This window comes from Meles meles, chromosome 18 (assembly GCF_922984935.1).
Source record: "Meles meles chromosome 18, mMelMel3.1 paternal haplotype, whole genome shotgun sequence".
NCBI classification, from domain to species: Eukaryota; Metazoa; Chordata; class Mammalia; order Carnivora; family Mustelidae; genus Meles; species Meles meles.
In genome coordinates this window covers 61,802,328-61,820,118 of record NC_060083.1, presented here as the reverse complement: position 1 = coordinate 61,820,118, position 17,791 = coordinate 61,802,328, and the positions used below count along the sequence as shown (strand labels likewise).

The 17,791-nt window shown below is 59.5% G+C and overlaps 1 protein-coding gene across 3 annotated transcripts in view; it reads left to right on the top strand.

The window, feature by feature from the left end:
* The window catches only part of RBFOX3 (RNA binding fox-1 homolog 3), a 391,647-nt gene that overhangs the window by 45,363 nt on the left and 328,493 nt on the right, over window positions 1–17,791 (top strand). The window contains exon 1 of one of the 3 annotated variants that reach the window (XM_045986473.1): window positions 11,973–12,292. The exons of the other annotated variants lie outside the window; for them this stretch is intronic. The gene's annotated coding sequence lies outside the window, so the exon portion shown is untranslated. Of the gene's footprint in view, window positions 1–11,972; window positions 12,293–17,791 lie in introns of those variants that run through there. 3 annotated transcript variants of the gene reach the window in all.

Below are 17,791 nucleotides of genomic sequence, written 5' to 3'. Positions count from 1 at the left end.
CCCTTAGCCCTAAACAGGGTACCCGACATGTAAGTGTCGTGCTTCTTTGCCACGGGCACGTGGACTTGCATTTGGAACTTTCTACCCTGACCTCTGGGAGCCCAGTTTCCTGGTCGACTTGCCTGGGACCGAATCCACTCATCCCACCGCTCCCTCCCCTGTCCAGCTGGCTCATAGACTCACACCCTAGGAAGAGGTCTGGGTCCAGGAAGCTGCCCCTCCTACGAGAGTTGGCCCTACTGTTCAAGCTTTCCTGGGGATGCCCCTGGCCCTGGGGCGCCCCAGGCCTCTTGTCTGCTGGACCCAGCTGATGTTTTGCTTCAGACCTGCCTGGCCTGTTTTTCCGGCATGAAGTTTTCCTAGTGTAGACCCCCGGAGACAGAGGAGAAGGTCCGAGTGGATAAGGTGCTGGGAGGAGGGTACGTGAGTGTTCTCGTGGACACCCAGCGTGGACAGTCTCGGGGCCCACATTCTGCTGTGGGGTTCGTTTTCTACAGTGCGCGCGCGTGGTCTTCTCAGAACACTGGGGCTTTTTAGGCAAACTGCTTTATCCGTTATGTCACCGAGCCTGGAAAATTCTTACTTTTTCTGATGATTCAGCACCTCTTATTTTAACGTTAGCTCCGCTCCGGCAGAGGCTGTGCCCGCAGCTGTGTGGCCGCCTCAGCTCTGGCATGTGCCGACGCTCACCTCCTCCCTCTCCTCCCAGCACCCCGGCCCCTCCCGAGGGGATGTCACCTTCCCCTTTCCTTTCTCTGCCTCACCCCTTGACTTCTGCCCCCCAGCACAAGGACAGCCTCTGGTCTGCCCTGCTGAGGCCCCCGCATGTTTCTGGGGGCTCCCCGAGCCTCCCTCTGCATAGGAGGCCAGAGTCAGTGCCGTGGCTCAAGCAGGGACACGAACTGTCACCATGATCTCCTTCAAGAGTCTCCTGCTCGATCTAATGCTGCTGTCAGATCACTCCAGTTTCCATGGAAACCTGCGTTCCACCTGCATCCCTCTCCTGGCTGGGGGATGCCTGGGGGTGCCGGGGGCTCCCCCAGCCCTGGAGGAGTGTCTGTGTTCCAGCTTCCACCTGATGGCCGGGCCTGTCCACCCTCACGACCTTCTGGGATCTCCCTGGGGACTTTGGAAGTAAGACAAGCTGTGCCTGCTGGAAGCCAGAGACGCTCGCGAGCCCTGGGGGCCTTCGGTTTCTGTCGCTCCTGGCCACCTCTGCTCAGCCCCGTGGAAGGCAGGTGCGGGGCGGCCTGGAAGTCACCGGTGGGAGAAGGGATGTCAGGGTGTCACCCTGTCCTGAGCCTCGGTTTCTCCACCTGCACAACAGTGGCAACGGCACCACCTCCCGGCCTGGAGGGCAGGAGGAGTCGGGAGAATGCGCGTGCACCCACGGCCAGCCCGTGTCTCCTCCTGCAGCAGTGATTATTGTCCCCGGCAGCTAAGGACGGCTCTCGCTGGCTCACAGGTTTATGAGGATGAAACGGAATGCCGCGAGGAAGCAGTCATGGGTTCATTTCGCAAATGTGTGTTGAGCACCTCCGGGTGCCGGGTCCTGACGCGGGCGCCGCGACACCGTCAGTCCTTGGGAGAGGCGCCCAAAGACACGCGGTGTGAACAGGCTCCTCTCGAGCGTACGGGGGCCCGGGGGTATCAGGGTGCCGTGCTGGAAGGAGCCGGGTGTCCCCTCCGCTACAGAGGAAGGGCTGGGGGCCAGCATCAGGAGCCAAGCAGGCCTCTTCCCCGGCACCCCGGCATACCCATGGCTCCCGCCAGAGTCTGGGGACAGGCAGGACTCTGTGGCCGAGCCGTGACGCCGGGTGCAGGCCCTTGCAAGAGGGAGGGAAAGCCATTGTCACCGCGGCAGGATGCTCGCGTGGACCTGTGAGCTGTGGGAGTCGCAAACGCACACCGGCCTTTCTCCTCCGGGAGAGTGTGGGAGAGGCTGGGGCACAGAATGGGAAGGCGGGCGTCAGTGTGTCCATGGGTGGGGGGGGAGGGGGGCTCGGGTCCTGGCGCTCAGGCTGCATTGGTGGCCGCCTCTGGAACAGTGTCTGCTGCCAGTCGGGGGGTCCTCCCAGGGCCGCCGCCAGCCCCAAGTGAGGATCTGCCATGGGAACTTGGTGTTTTATAAGATTTCAGGACACAAAGGAATATTCTGTGGGGCTGCAGGCGGTTCAGACCAACGTGAACAAGGAGGGAAGCTGGTTTTCCTCCAGGGGTAGGGAAGGCGGCCGACCCCAGTGGGGCTTCCGCCGCATGACCCACAGGCCACAGGCTGGGGCGCGAGCTGGTCTGGGAGCTTCCCCAGAGTGTCAGGGGATGTGGAGATGCTCTTGGAGCGGGCTGTGGGGCGGAGGCGCCCACTGCCCTCTGAGCCTCCCAAGCCTCCCGCCCCACCTCCCCTCTGCCTTCCTCTGTTGGCCTGGTGCATCGTGCAGTTGGTTAAACAGAACTTTGTTCTCCCTTTCTCTCCCAGGCCGTGTCCTCTGACAGCGAAGCACCCACATTCCCTGTCTGGGCTTGGGGCACCTGTTTGTTCTGGCAGGTGGACTGAGCCCCAGTTCCTAGGAGAAAGGACCAGAGAACTTGAGCCGGGACTTGGCTCATGGAGCTTCTTTCCGGGGTCCTCCCCTCATTCCCTCCCCCACGCAGCAGGTTTTGTTTTGTTTTTGTTTTTTTAACGATTTTGTTTATTTGAGAGAGAGGGGAAGGAGAGAGATGGAGGGAGGGAGTAGCAGGCCCCCCACTGAGCAGGGAGCCCGATGTGGGGCTCCATCCCAGGACCCTGAGACCACGATCCGAGCTGAAGGCAGACGCTTCCCCACGCTCGCCACTCAGGTGCCCCAAGCAGCAGAGTTTTAACAGAAAGGAGAGTGGGAGGGATGTTGGCTCATGAGGTACTTTTACCTCTGAACTCCTGGGCAGCTGAGCCCTCCTTTCCGTGTTCTGTCGTGGTTGTACCTAACTGTCCATCGCGGCGGCTGTCGGCCTGCTGGCGTCCCTAGCAGGGAGGGCGGTGCCCAGCATCCACCTTCCCCTCTCAGCCTTGAGCAGGATGCCTTGCCACATAGAGGGCCCCGGCCACGATGGCGGGGCAGCCAGGCAGCAGGTGGGAGATACACCCTGCTTTTGGTGAGCCTTAGAGGGCATGGCAGGGTTACGGACAAGCCATCAATCATCCCTCTTTACAAAGTCTTGGAACTCGGCATCTGGACAGGACCCCATCTGGGCACTTGTGGGGTCTCAGGGACACCGTTTCATCTCCTAGAGTCTGTTTGACCACTTCCTCGACAGGGACGGCCATCATGTGGCCAGAAGGGGACTCTGAACGATTCAGTAGGTCCTCTGTATGTGTGCCCTTTCCTTCCGGGGCCGCCGTCAAGCTCTCCCACACCTTCCTTGGAATTGTCCACCATGGGTTCACGTGGTGGGCTCCACAGTGGAACAGGTGGGAGCGTAGGTCCGGGAGATAAAAACCTCCCAAAGTCCAGACCGCAGCTGAGACCTTCCCAGACCTGCAGCCGCTCGGAGACGAGGCGCTTCGCCTTGGTTATCCTGCACATCGGCAAAGCGGGGATCTATCCTAGTTGTGGCCCCGGAGGTCTGTGTGCAGGGCACAAGCATGTGTGCCCACGTACACACGTGCAGTCTTTCCACTGAGCTGCACAGGGATAGTCCGAGCGAACCTTCCATGCCCCACCGGGAGCCTCCGGAGACGGTGCAGCCAGCCGAGGGAGCGTGCGCCAGCGCCCAGAGCCTGAAGCGGACCCTTGGCGGTGGCCGGGTGTGGGAGCTGGGACCTGGTGGTGAGGACACAAGGCAGCTGGGAACACAGGAAAGGGAAGCACAGTCTGAGCGGTGAGGCTGAACTGGATAATGGGTACAGACAGCTTCTCTTGGGGAACGAATTACAGATTTCCCTCTTGTTCCCATGACCGCGTCTGGGGGAAGGCAGGCGTCGGCAGAGGGCCGGCTGGAGGGACGTGGGGAGCCTCTGGTTGGGAATGCGGGGCTGTCGGGGGTACGGAAAAGCTTAGGGGGCTGGTGCTGAGTCTCGGGGCAGTCCAGGTGGGCGGCTATGCTCCCCTCACCCCACAAGGAGAGGCTCCTGTGAGCCTCGAAACGGGGCCCCTCCCTCTTCTCTGTTAGCAGGGCCAGTCTGTAGGGAGGGGAGAGAGGACAGGGCAGCTGCCCCCCAGCCCTGGACCCCACTTCCTGGTGCTGAATCCCAACACCTGTCCTCACAGGCCCGTGTGGGAGCTCTGTGGCCAGGACTCGCCACTGTGGGGGTGTCTGTCCTTCTTTTTCAAAAATAAGAGATTGCGAAGATGATCTGTGCCATGGAGGTGAAGAAAAGCCAGGGCAGCCCCCGTCTGCTCCCTCCCTGATTTCTTGCCCTCAGGGTTCGCTGCTGTTTTCTAGAACGAGAAGGAAAAGACTTTATTTGCAGGAGCCCCCCCCCCCCCTTAATGATATGGTGGGTGGTAGTGGTCGCATGTTTTTATTTTATGTTATTTTTTATCCTGTGCCCCTCCGGGGGAGGGTGACCGTGTTTGAGTTTGGGGTGCGGCTGTGGGGGAAGGCGTTCTCTGGGAGAGGAACACTGAGCAGACGTTACACCCCCATGTCTAGAAGGTGGGGGGAGTCCGAGCCGTGCTGCTGGGGGTGGGGGAGGACTGGAGTTATGTAAGAGCGGCGTGGGGGTGGCTGGGGGCGCGGACGGAACGTCGGTGCCGGCTGACGCCCTCCTCTGGGCTCTCCAGGAAGGCAGCCGGGGGTGGCCTGCTGGGAGCCAGGGGGCCGGGTGGTGCGGCGTGCAGGTGGGTGTTCGCGGGGCCGGCGGGAGGCGTGGAGGGTGGAGGACTCTGCAGGAGGAGCAGACGCCAGGAAACCCTCGGGAGGATGCCCCCTTTCCCTCCACGTCTCTCCTCTGCATCCCAGCACATCACGGCAGTGGAGGAGACAGACCTCCCGGTTTCCCTGTTTCCTGCGCGGCTCCCTCCCCTGCCGGCCCTCATCACCCCGCAGCCACACTCGGTGAGGGACGAGACGCAGGCCCTGAGCTTCCAGCACAGGAAGGGCAGACTGGGGCGCCGTCCCCTGGGACAGGAAGGTCTGACCCATGAGGTGGGATAGTAACGTGGGTGGGTGATGTAGAAACAGGGACCCGCCGGCCAGGGGCAGCCTTGTCATCTGCTCGAGCCATAGGGTGGGTGCAGCCGGAGCATCCGTGGGCCTGACCTCCACCTTAGCACGCAGGAAGGAGCTTGAAAATGCTGGGCAGGGGTCAGGACGCTGCCTCAGCTCCTCTGTCCCATGGGGCCGTCCATCTGTGGGCTTCATCCTCCTTGTGCCCCAACCACACCTCCCGGCCGTGTTCTCAGGCTGTGCGGGCGCCCCCGTCTCTGTGGCTCGTCCTGTGGCCCCTGCTTGCCCCTCACAGCCCCCCAGACTCTGCCGGAACTCTCCCCGGCCGACCAGTCGCTGGGAATTTTCACTGGGCCGTAGCCCAGCACCATGTCGCACCGCAGCATCCCAGCCCTGTGTGCACTGAGAAGCTAACAGGCTTTGTCCCTGGCCAGGCCGCGGCTGGCTTACCTTGCCCCGTCCGCCTGCTCACTTCTTCCCGTGGAGGTCCCGGGTGGCGGGAGCTCTTGCTTCTGCTCCGCGTGGGGCGGCCAGAGGAGAAGTTGGGCGGCGGGCTCCTGCTTGGTTCCAGGCAGGCTCTCTATGTCATAAGGGGAATTCTACCCCCGAGGCTGGTAAACGATATCTTGGTTTCCCAGTCCTCGCTCACGTGTGACCATGGGGAGCCTGTCCGCACCTCCCAGAGCCCTGGCGAGGACACGCAGCGCATGAGCCGTGTGTGTAAAGTGCTTCGTGCCCGACACCGTGGTGCTGGGGCAGCCGTGGCGGTGCTGGTTTTCCACGACGGCCTCACGCTGGCTTTGGAGAGTCCGTCACCGTGAAGGTGGCAAAGAGCTGGGCCTGTTTCCCTGCACCGGTTGGCTGCCACAGGAAGGGTTCCGCATGGCCGCGTGGTCACCCTTCAGTCTTGGGGTGGTCTGTAAACGACTCAGCCGTGACACGAAGGAGTTCTGCGCCCGCCGTGCCGGAGTCCGGCCCCTGAGTCGTCAGGCCCTGCGAGTGCACCCGCACACGTGTACTGCCAGGTGTCCCACCAACAACTTTGCTGTGGATCACGTATGGACAAGACAGCATTTTGGATATACTGGGTTACACAAAATACGTTATTAAAATCAATTTCACCACTTTTTTTTTTTAAACTTTTAAACTATGGCTACTAACATTTAAAATGACCCACGTGGCTGGCATGGGATTTCTCTTGGGCAGGCTGGCATGAGCTGGGGTCCCCCCCGATCTCTCCCAGCCTCGATTTCCTTCCCCAGGTGCCCCAGACACCGGGTACCCCAGGCTACCGGAGTTGACGGCCTTCCTCCTGTTCAGCGTTCACAGCGCTAGGGAGCCCCTTTCCAGTGCAGACGGGGCAGCTCAGGAAGTCAGAGCAGCTGCCCTTGTGAGAGGTCCCAAGCTGTCTGTCTCCAAGTTCGTCCCAGCTAGACACCATTGCAGTTTTGGGGGAAACACCCTCCAGCTTTGTAAATATCCATTAAAAAAAATAAACCCATGATTTTGCCAGCCTTCACAAGGGAGCTTATAAAAGCCTCTCACAGAGAGGTCTCGAGCATTGTACACTGAAAAAAAAAAAAGTGCAGACACGGAGGGTTTGAAGGCAGCAGAGACGTATTTTTGTTCCTGGAGAAAGAAATGCTAAGGCGGCTCTGGAGGAAACCCGAGGCAGGGCCCACCAGGCGGCGACGGGCAGGACGTGCCACATGCGAGCATCAGGGGGCCCTGACTTGAGGGCAGAAGAGAGAGCCCAGGGGAGCCTGGGGAGCAAGCCCGAGTCCCTCCTGCAGAGCTGCGGCGGTGGGGGAGCTCTAGGAGCCGACGATGGCCGGGCCTGGGGCCTTGGGCGCCAGGTTTCCTGCTGACGGGGGTACAGAGCTGCCGTGGCTCTGCTGTGCACGGGCTCCAGGGTCCAGCGGGAGGTCCGGTGTCCCCTGCTCGCTTCCTGGTCTCCGGAGGACCTGCAGCGCGGAGAACAGAGCGGCTGCCTCGAGAGGCCGGGCCGACACCCTGCGCCCGGGGCTGAGGCCCAGGTGCCTGGGCGTCTGGCGCACGGTGCAGTCTGGGCGCATCGTAAGACCCTCTTATTTTTATTTTCCCATTTTGACACTGTCCTTCACTTCCTCTTCCGCGCTCCCCGTTAAGCTGTTAAATCACTCCGTTTATTTAGTGCGAGTGTTTCTGAGAGCTCATTTTTATCTTGGTGAAAGCCAGGCTTGCTCATGGGCACATAATGAAATTGCATAAATACACCCTTAGCTTAGAATCTAATTTATTTTTCCTGTTCATTACGGGGTAGAAGGCCATTATGAAATGTATAACTTTTTTTTTTCTTCCCAGCGCTGGAATTGAAAGGCTGGGCTTCGGCTCTTTTTATTCTGATGATTTCGTCCTGATTCAATTTGAAGCCGGTTAGAGCTCAAACACGGCAGCGTAATTGACAAAGATCAGTGTGGGTTGTAATGCTAATGTCTCGTCTGTGGCTTCGGCTAGCCTCACAGGCGCACTGGGTTCAACAGCCATTCCACCAGAGCCTACCTGGGCCTGCAGAGTCGCGGGGCCTCGAGCAGAGGGCCCGGAACTTTCCATGGCCAGTGGTCACATTCTCCAGCAGCAGACAAGGGCTGGCGCTCTAAAGCGGGGTCCACGTGGCACATGCTGAGTAGGAGGGCAGGGGACACAACTGACCCCAAACCCAGAAAGGCTTAGGAATCCCTTCTAGCGCATCCCCCTGGCCGCTGCTTGTCAGCAGGGGGCTCCCAACCTCTAGGAGCAACCTTCAGCCTGGCCAGGGTGGCCCTGGCTCCAGCCTCCTGTCCTTGGCCCCGGTCGCCTCACTGTGACAGCCAAAGAATAATGGGGAATGAGGTCCAAGAGCAGGTCGGCTGCCTCTGGGAGCAATGGCTTGGGCCGCTCTGTATGAGGTTTGGTGCACAGTGTTCTGTGCTGGGGAACAGGAAGACAGAAGGAGCTCCTGGCAGCTGGAGAAGGTCACAAGATGCTGACCTTGGCTAAGACGTGGGACGTGACCCTGCACAGCGAACGGGCCAGAAGCTGGATGCCACACGCCTTGAAGAGGGGGTGCCAGCCTCCTTCCGCGGTGCACCTGGCGCTCTGCTCATTGATCCCCCGAGTTTGCCGACGGCTTTCCATGTGCCCTGCAGTGCCAGGCTCGGGCAGAGAGTCCAAAAGGCCGGATCCCGCTGTAGGCGCTCACGTCTCCCCAGCAGGGCGAGTTTGGAGACATCCTGACTCTCAGACAGGAAGTGTACTGAACATCAGCTTGTGCAAGTCGAAACGCGGTCCAAGTGAAAGACCGTTCTCTTAGGGGGTGACCGATCAGAGCGCGTGCAGGCACCAGGAGCGAAATACCGTCACGGATACAGTAGGCTCTCACGGCAGCCAGAGGAGAGGGCTTCCAGTGTGGCTTGGAGATCTGGGGTGTTGTTCTTCCTTCCCCTCCCCTGTAATTACGGTTGCCAGATAAAGCCGGGACACCTAGCTAGGTTTGGAATTTCAGATGAACAACAAAGAATTCTCCGTATGAGTATGGGCCACATACCGCCCAGGACATGCTTCTATTAAAACCAACTGTTCCGGAATTCACACTGAACGGGACAATCTCTGCTTTCGTTTGCTAAATCAGCCCTACCTGTAACAGCACGGAGGCAGACAGGCCTTACTTCGGTGTCATTTTTGGAGTCATTTAAAAAATTCAGTCACATGAATGATAAAAGCCTTGACTTATTCATTGTATTAGTTCTTCCAAGACAGAAGCTTCTAAAGTGAAATGAACAGTTTGCTTGGCTCGTCCCCAGATCCAGCTCTTGGGGTGACCTCTAGCCTCTGCTAACAGGTAGAAGTGCCCCTCCCGACCCTTCCCCTTTGCTCATACCGGCACGCTTATGCGTGTGCACGCCTGTTGTTCCCAGTACTTTCTGCCTTTTGGGAGGAAATCCCAGGTAGAAGTGTCGGGACAAAAGGTACATAGATCTTAAATTTCATCAACTACAGCTGGGTCACTTTACAAGGTTGACAGAATTTACTGATCTCTCCGTCCTGTGTGGGAATCCTTCATCCTGCACCCACGCCGATGTTGCTTATGATTATTTCTTGAAAGGTTTAATCATTTGGATTTTGACTCCTGTGGACTGTCTGCTCCTCAACTTTGTGTTGCGGTGGACTCTGTTCTCGCTCACCTCCGGGTGGTTTTGACATGTGGGCCCCGCGATATTGTGCTTGGACTGTCGAGTGCCGTCTTGGGTCTTCCAACATGGTCAAGCTTGTGGGTGGGGAGCCGAAGCCTCTTGGCCTAAGCCTCATCCCATGAGTGTCCCCTCCCCGTGGGGCCATCACACTTCATCTCTGTTATCGCCGAGACTCTAGCAGAAAGCCTCTGCCTCCCAGCAGACCCCGCCCGGCTCCCATCTTGTCATGTCTGAGGGACTTGCCTCGTCCTTGGCAGGGCAGATGGGAGTCCCGCGGGATGTTCTTGGCTTCTGGTTCCTCACTCTTCCCACCTCTGTGCGTGTGAGACCTGGGGGTCTCTCCCCCAGAGAACAGGATGCCAGGGTCCAGACGACTACAGTATAATGTCAGAACCATCTCAGACATCTTCCCTGAGGCCTTAGTCTGCCAGGTGCCCCGACAGAAAGTTCTGGAGGCTGGAAGTCTGAGGTCAAGGGGGGAAGCGCCTGTCTGGCTTGCGGAGCGGTGTTGGCTGGCTGGGTCCTCGCATGGTGGAGCGAGCCAGCACTCTGGTATCTCACCTTATAAGGGCACGAATCCCACCTGGGGCAGGGGCCCATCCTCACGACCTCATCTAACCTGATCACCTCCCTATGTGCTGTCTCCCAAGTACCCTCACACGGGGAGTTAGAGCTCTACCACGTGAACCTGGGGGGGAGGGTAGCGGTCAGCCCTTCAGAACTTTGATGCTATCTCCTTCCGAAGACACCGTGAGCCCCGGGGAGCTCTCTTTTGAGTGTCATGTCCTGAAATCAGAGGACGTTCTCCGTTTTTTTTGATATTGCAGAATTTGGATTAAAAAGGAAAAAAAGGTGGTTTGTTTTTTTTTCATCATATTTTTCTGTAATCGTGTAGCTGATTTGTTTACGGAGGATGTTTTCCTATTTAGTGCTTAATTGCAACGTTCCGTGTTGTAAAATTTCCCTGTCCTGTGCTCAGCTGGCTATTCTTCGGCGAATTCAGCTATTAAAAAATGATGTTGTAGAGAGATACTTAGTGATTTGGTAGGAGACACAGTTAAATGGAAAAAAGTTACAAAATGGAATGTACAGTATGATCCCACTTGGTACCAAAAATATATATTCTATGCATAGGAAAGTCTGGGAGGGTATATATGCTGAAAATGTTAACAGGAGTTATTTTGGGTTAGTGGGATTATGGGTTATTTTAAATTTTCTTCTTTTTGCATATGTGTGGTTTCTAAATTTTCTGCAGTAAATATGTATTACTTTTATAATAAGGACAAAATTATAACCACGGACCTTGCCAAGGGCTTCTCAGACTCCCTGACCAGAGGGGGAGTTGGGGGGGGAGCCCTCCCTGTGCTGCTCGGGTCCCATGCTCACCCTGGGGTCCCCTGTTGCCACACACCCGGAGCTGCCCTTCCCCTGGGACCCCGGGCTGGGTGGAGCGGAAGCTGGTTTTCTCTAGTGTGGAAGTTACCCCAGACCCCTTCCTGGCAGGTAGGTTTGTGACTCTGTGCCTCTAGTCCTCCCCCGTCCATGCCAATGGGAGCGCTGGGGGCGTGTCTGGAGGGACATGGCCACAGTGGTCCAGGGGTGCCTGGGGCGTGGCCTGAGCTGTCCAGGGGTGTGCCCAGGGGCGTGGCCTCGGGAGGATGTGGGGAGCTTGGACAAGGTCTGTTTCCAGTTGCTGGGAGGAGGGCTTGGTTTCCGGCTCCCACCAGTGGGTGGGGACAGTGGGGAAAACGGAGAGCTCAGCTCCATCTGCCCCATCCTGAGGTTGTCCTCCAAGGGAAACAAAGGGCAGAGGCTGCGCGGTGGAGTAGAAATAGCGTGGCCTGGTGGGACCCCAGCTCCCCCACCGACTGTTTCTTAGCCACCTCTCTGAGCCTCAGCCTCCATCGTCTGGAAAAGGCGGGCGATGCTGTGAAAATAATGGTATGAGGAGGGTCAGGTGTCTCGCGTGGGGCATGAAACCTGTCACGTGCTGAGCCAACATCCATCCTCTTTCTTTGAGGAACGTGTGATCTGGTTGGGGACCCCCAAAATGTACACCCGTGGGGCCCACAGGTAGAACTGCGCCTCGGATGACACTCAGCTTGAGCGCTCAGAGCTGTGTCAGTAGGAGTCACCCTTTCCCGAGACACACACACACGTGTTTGATAGTTACCTGAGAAAAGAAAGCCGGAAGCAGGACGGGCTCCCGCAGCCTTGCTGTGTCCCAGGGTTGCAGGTTGCCGTGCGGGTGATTTGACAGTAGCCAGCTGTGGAGAAGGCAGCAAAGCCGTGACTGTGTGCCCTGCACCCCCTTTCCAGCATCGTAAGTTGGGGACAGAGGCCAGGCCCAGGGTCACTCCCAGCTGGTCTGTCCTGTAGGGGAGGTCCAGGGGCAGGACAGGATCCCTCCTGTCCTGAAAGTGTGGGACCCATCCCTGACCTAGGCCACCTTCCTCCCTTCTGACCCCCCAGAGGTAGTCTGCGCCCCAGTCTGCTGGCTTTGGACGTGGATCCGCCCACTGCCCTCCACGGGCGCAGCGCCAGCGCCGTCACCAGCCTTCCCCGCCTGAGCTTTGCTCCTGTTTCTGTCCTGCATGGAGAGGCTGTCTGCCCACACCGGGCCGCTCGTGCTGAGAGAAATCGGGCGCGGTCCGTGGAAGTGCCGAAGCGGGCACTGTAGCCTTCACCTCGGCTCTGCCCTGCTTCCTGGAGACTCGGGCCCTGATGCAGCCAAGCCGGGCCGTGACCGCTCAGAGCACACGAGGACCCGCTTGAACGGGTGTTCGCTCAAGCCCGTCTCCGGCGGGGGCAGCCGGGCGGCCGAGCAGCCGGCCAGCGTCTCTGGGAGGAAGGTGAACCGCTCAGAACATGACGGGATTTACAGAAACTGGTTTGACACAAATTTTCAGGAATCCATCTGGGCTCCATGAGAGGTAGAGCTAGTCCCTTTTCTGGATTCCCGGGAAGCTTATGTTCCGGGGGAACTGGGTGTATCGGCTGCCAAAGGGGTTTTATTTTTAGCCCAATGTGAGAACGGGAAGGGGGGGCACACGGGTGGGTGCCGAGGTCCCCTCGGTGGGGTGCTGGTGGAGGGGGTGGCGAAGGGGGTGGCCCTCAGGGCCGGGGTCAGGACTGGCCTCGGGCCTGTTACCTTTTTACTTTTGGGAAAGACGTTCCCTTCTGCGAGCTCCCGCGTGGGCTGGGATGTGATGGTGCGGCCCCCGGCGGGTCTTCCCGACTCCTCCCCCACCCCGCGCAAGGCTGAGCACCGAAGCAGCCAGCCATCACGCGTTCTAAATTTGCAGGGTGCTTGTCCTTCACTGGTTGCTCAAAAGCGAAGCTGCCTGTGACGAGCGGAACGCCAAGGCTGGTGTGGAGCATGGTGGCCGCCAGCCCCGCAACCCCACCTGCTCGCCGCTGCCTCCCTCCTCTTTGCCTGCTGGGGCCTCCTCGCCAACCGCCCCCGCCCTCCCCCGTCCCCTTAGCAGGGCGGCTAGCGGGCAGCATGAAACCCCTTCCCCTAGATGAAGGCACAGACTGCTGGGGACCAAGAGATAGGGTCGGGGGTCTTGGAAAGGACAGTGGTGCTTCTCCGTGCGTCACCTGTGGGGAAGGAGCATGCTGGTTCTTTCTTCCTCTCTGCAAGAGCCTGCTAAGTCCTGCTCCCCTCCCCACCACCAGCCCAGCTCACCACCAAGCCCCCTTGGTGCTTGGAGTCTGCCCCTGAGAATGGACCCTCTTTCGAAATGCAGATGTCCTCAGGGGAGCTGCTCCCCGAGCTCAGAAAGGCCCCAACCTCTGTGGCCCCCTGACCTTTGCACACACCCCACGAGGGTACACTGTGCTGCCGCTACCTATCTGGGCATTATACCCCGAGGGTTATGTCTGAAGCCCCGGGGCCCACGCAGGCCAGCACGGAATGATTACGTGAATGAGTGAGCCCCTGGGACAGACCACCATCCACCCTCGTCTCTCCTGCCCTGGCTTGCAGGGACGACTTGCAGGGCTGGCTTGCCTCTTGGTGCTGAATTTCATGGGTAGGGTTCCATCACAACCTCAAAATAAAATATTGGCAACTCAGGCCCAGGTGACTGAGTGCTGCTTGCCAGGCTGGGGCATGAAGCTGGGGACGGCAGGGTTGGTTCCTGCCCATGGACATTTCATACTCTGCTGTGGGGCTGGACCCGTCCACGGTGCTGGGTGGGGGGGGCTGTGTTCAGAGCGAGCGGAGGGCTGGGGACGACAGGGTGAAGGATATGGCGTGGGGAGCCGCCACCTCCCCCTTCTCCGAAGCAGGCACACCGAGCAGCGGCTTGTCTCAGCCCCCACCTCCCCCCCCACCCCGTGGCAGGAGGGGCCGCTGGCCGTCTTGATGCGCAAGACCCAAGGGCAGAGGGGCCGGAGCCCAGCACCCCTGCCCTTTGCACACGGAGGGCCACGGACAGGAGAACAACAGAGTGGGATTCGGCGAATGGGTCGAGGCCGGCTCTGTGCATGGGACTGTGGGGTGCCCGCGGGGCAGGGGTCCCCGACTGGGTGTTGACCGGTCGCCCTGGTTGGCTGCTTGGAGAACCGGTCGTATGCGTCAGTTTCCCTGACTTTGGTCTGCATTTAAGGGTGTTCTGGTCACTTGTGCTTTTTAATTCTTTTTAGAGATTCTGTTCATTTCAGAAAAAGAGAGAGAGTTGGGGGAGGGGCAGAGGGGAAGCAGGCTCCCCGCTGAGCAGAGGGCCTGACGTGGGACTCGATCCCAGGACCCTGAGAGAATGACCTGAGCTGAAGGCCGACCCTTAACTGACTGAGCCCCCAGGCGCCCCCAGCCATTTGGACTTTTATCTTTATTCTGGAATTCTCTTCGTTCGGCTTCCTGTCCTGAATCGCATCAGGAGCGTTCCGCCGCTGCCTGGTGCCTTCCCTCCCTGGAAACACAGGTGAGTCGGGTGCTCAGTACCGGCGCCTCACCCTAGCTTGGCCTCCTGGGCTGGCCAAGTGCCCTGACTTTGTTGCCGAAGTTTCTCTCGGGGGTGGGTAGCAGAGGCGGCTGGCCGTTCCTCCTCTCTGGGGGGTGTGTGCAATCTTGCGCTCCCGTCACAAAAATCCCCTCCCTGGGCCTTGTTCCAGTTCAGACTCGCTCCTGTACGGTCAGGATGTTCAGAGCAGGGCTTTGCAAACCTCCTGTCAAGGGCCAGCTCGTCCGTCTTTGAGGGCCAGAAGGTCTGTGTCATGGCAACGGCCCTCGGACGTGGGCACGAAAGCTGTCCCAGATCAGACATAAAGAAGGAATACGGCCGAGCTGCAGCAACGTGGTTTGCAGAAACAGGAGGTGAGCGGGGTTTAGCACCCATCTGTGGCTTGCTGCCCTGTTCCAGAGTTGCCAGGGATGCCCGTGTCCTGGCTCTCTGTCCCTTTCTCCCTCTTCCCTGTGCCGGGAATGCCCCCGTGTGCTCCCCAGCATCTCCTGCAGGGGTGTCTGAAGGTCTGGTTCGCCGTCTCTGATGCCAGCTCCCTCTTCTGGCACAGACTTGGGTCCTCCACTGGGTTGGTGGCCACTTGCCTCCTCTGACGTTACACCAAGCCCCCACCTCCCCTTCTCGGGCCACCTTGGTGCCCACTGCCCTGTGCATTTTTGCGTCGGCCACCTCCGGCACTGGGCACCTCGCTGGTGGTCGGCTGGGCCGCCCCCATTCCCACTGGGCACGTGAGCCTCTCCTGCGAGCAGAGAGCTGGTGTCAAGACTGTTGAAAGGGTAGGTTCGAAGTGACCACTCTCCGGCTTCTCTTCCCCTCTTACTGGGGGTCGGACTTTGTTTCCCAAACCTCAGCCTCAGGGCCGCCTGGGGGCTAGGCGATGGGACAGGAAGGGGCAGACCCCTGTTGGGCTTTGCAGCGTCTTGTCAAAATCAAAAGAAAATGGACTTTTTTTTTTAAGGCTTTTTATTCTGAAATAACTGTAGACTCAGAGGAAGCATCCGTGCCTGAAGTCCTGGGCGCCCTTCACGGGAGTGAGAGTGAGCCTCGTAAGCAGGAGGGTCCGTGGGGGGTCCCGTGAGGTCTGGGAAGCAGGAGGACGGGGTTGGCCTGAGTGACGTGTTCACGCCCACGTGCACCTGCTCACGATGCTACCTGAGTCAGCGCACCTGCCTTCATCCTGCCAGATCCCCACTGAGCACCTGCCCTGAGTCCCCAAGGCCGGGGACTGAGGGCACAGTGGGCGGTGGAAGTAGACCCCCTCCCCGTCCCTGTAAAGGCACAGGCGGGAAGGAGAGGTGCCGGGGACGTCACCCTGTGTGTAGCAGGGGACAGAGCCCACGGCGGGGAGGTGTCAGTAGGACCCCACTCCTTCTGAAATCTCTGGAGGAGAAGCCCTCCTCGCCCCTCTGGCTCCTTGGGTCTGCCGGCAGTCTGTGGGGCTCTGTGGCTTGTGGCTGCCTCACTCCACTCTCCTCCCTGTGCGTCTGTGTGTCCTTTCCCTTGCTTGTAAGGACACTGTCCTAGTGGATTGGACCACCCTACCCCAACATGACCTCCTTTTAACTTATATCTTATTTGCAAAGACTGTTTTTATTTTTTATTTTTTTAAAAGATTTCATTTATTTTTTTGACAGACAGAGATCACAAGCAGGCAGAGAGGCAGGCAGAGAGACGGGGGAAAGCAGGCTCCCCACCGAGCAGAGAGCCTGATGTGGGGCTTGATCCCAGGACCCTGAGATCATGACCTGAACCGAAGGCAGAGGCTTTAACCCACTGAGCCCCCCCAGGCGCCCCGAGACTCTTTAAATAAGGTTGTATTCGAAGGTACTGGGAGTTAGGACTTCATCGTGTCTTTTTTTTTTTTTTTTCTAAGTTGGGGAGAGGACACAATTCAACCTGAAGCAGACACTGAGCAGGCAGAAGGGGGGACAGGATTCCGTGTGTCGCTCGGCCGGGACCCCCTGCCCCCGCCCCGGACCGCCCCCCTCCCGGCCCGGTGGAGCGAGGTGCTGCCTGAGGCAGGCACACTCTCTATTATCGCAGCTGCCAGCGCTCCAGGACCAACTGGGTTTGCAAAAATAAAGTGGTATCATCTGCTGCATGTACCGCTTCCCCTCCAACAGGTTATTAAGGGGAAGTGGGGAACATGGAAGCAGATGGAGGAGTCCTAGATCTCCAGAAGGTGCCATTCGCGTGGCTCAGAGGCTCTGCGGTGACAGCAACGTATAGAAGTACACGTACGTAAGCCCGGGTTGGGAAACAGAGGCACACGGATCCACCACGAAAATAGATGTGAGAGGGACTGGGCTGGAGGGAGGGGGCGGGGGGTGGGCAGAGGACGAAAATGCAGACCTGGTGGCCGGGCAGCCCCACCAGGCTCAGCTGTGCGGCCGCCCTCCCCATGGTGTCCCGCCTCGCCTTCGGACCTCAGGGCTGGTGGGTTCTGTCATACGCGGTGGCAGGATGGGTGTTCCCACAAGACCTGGCTTTTCATCCCTCTCCCAGAAGGGCAGTTGCGTGGAAAGAAGAGAGAAGAAAAAGAAGGTCACGGTTGCCAGCAAGCTGGCTTCCTGGTCCCGGCGGGAAGGAGGTGGTGTGAGCCCTCCGAGTCCCCAGGTGCAGATGGGGGCCGGAGGCGAGGGGCCGCCCCGGGCACAGAGCTGACCAGGGGTGGGGGTGAGAAGAGACATGGTCCTGCAGGGGGAGGAGAAGGCGGGCTCAGGATGCACGCGGCTGGGGAGGGGAATTCCCGATCTTGGGGTGGGCGCTGCCGGTGGGGTGGGCAGGCGCCCTGTGGCTCTGCCAGTGGTGGGTCCCCTGTGCCCGGTCCCCTGCAGCCCGAGGCCTTGCCAGCTGCAGTGCTCCAGCAGGAGGGGCTAGGCTGGCATCCCACGGAGTGAGTCCCTGTGTGCCCAGAGCCCTCTGCAGAGAGCAAGGCGTGCTCGCTTCCCCGGGACCATGACCTTTTGCATCATACGTGCTGGGCGGCCGAGCCCCGGAGGGAGGCGGTATCCATTTTGGGTGCAGCCGCCAGGCCCTGGTTTAGCCGGGACAGAGCCACCCCGACCTCCCGTCCCTCCCGCCTCTGCTGCCTCTCCCGGTGGCCCCTGCCACGACCAGCCTACACTTTCTGCAGGTCACACACTTATTTTGTGAGCCAGTTTGGTAGTGGTGCTGGGGGCCGCGTCTCGGCCGGGCATCTAGGCCACTCTCCTGTCATTGTGCGGTCAGTGCCTGGCGCTGGTGCCCGTGTAACTCCTGCGGCTTAATCCCCCGGGAAGGCGGCAAACATATGGCCGACGGTCCTGGCGTCCCCTTCCTTGGGGGAGGCAGTCACTTGGCTCCATGCCACAGTCCAGTGTCGTGGACAAGGCTGGCCTCATCCCCAGCCATGTGAGGGCTGCCCACTCACCCCCCGACCGAGGCAGCTGCTCACCACCGTGGGGATGCGCTCCCCTTCGT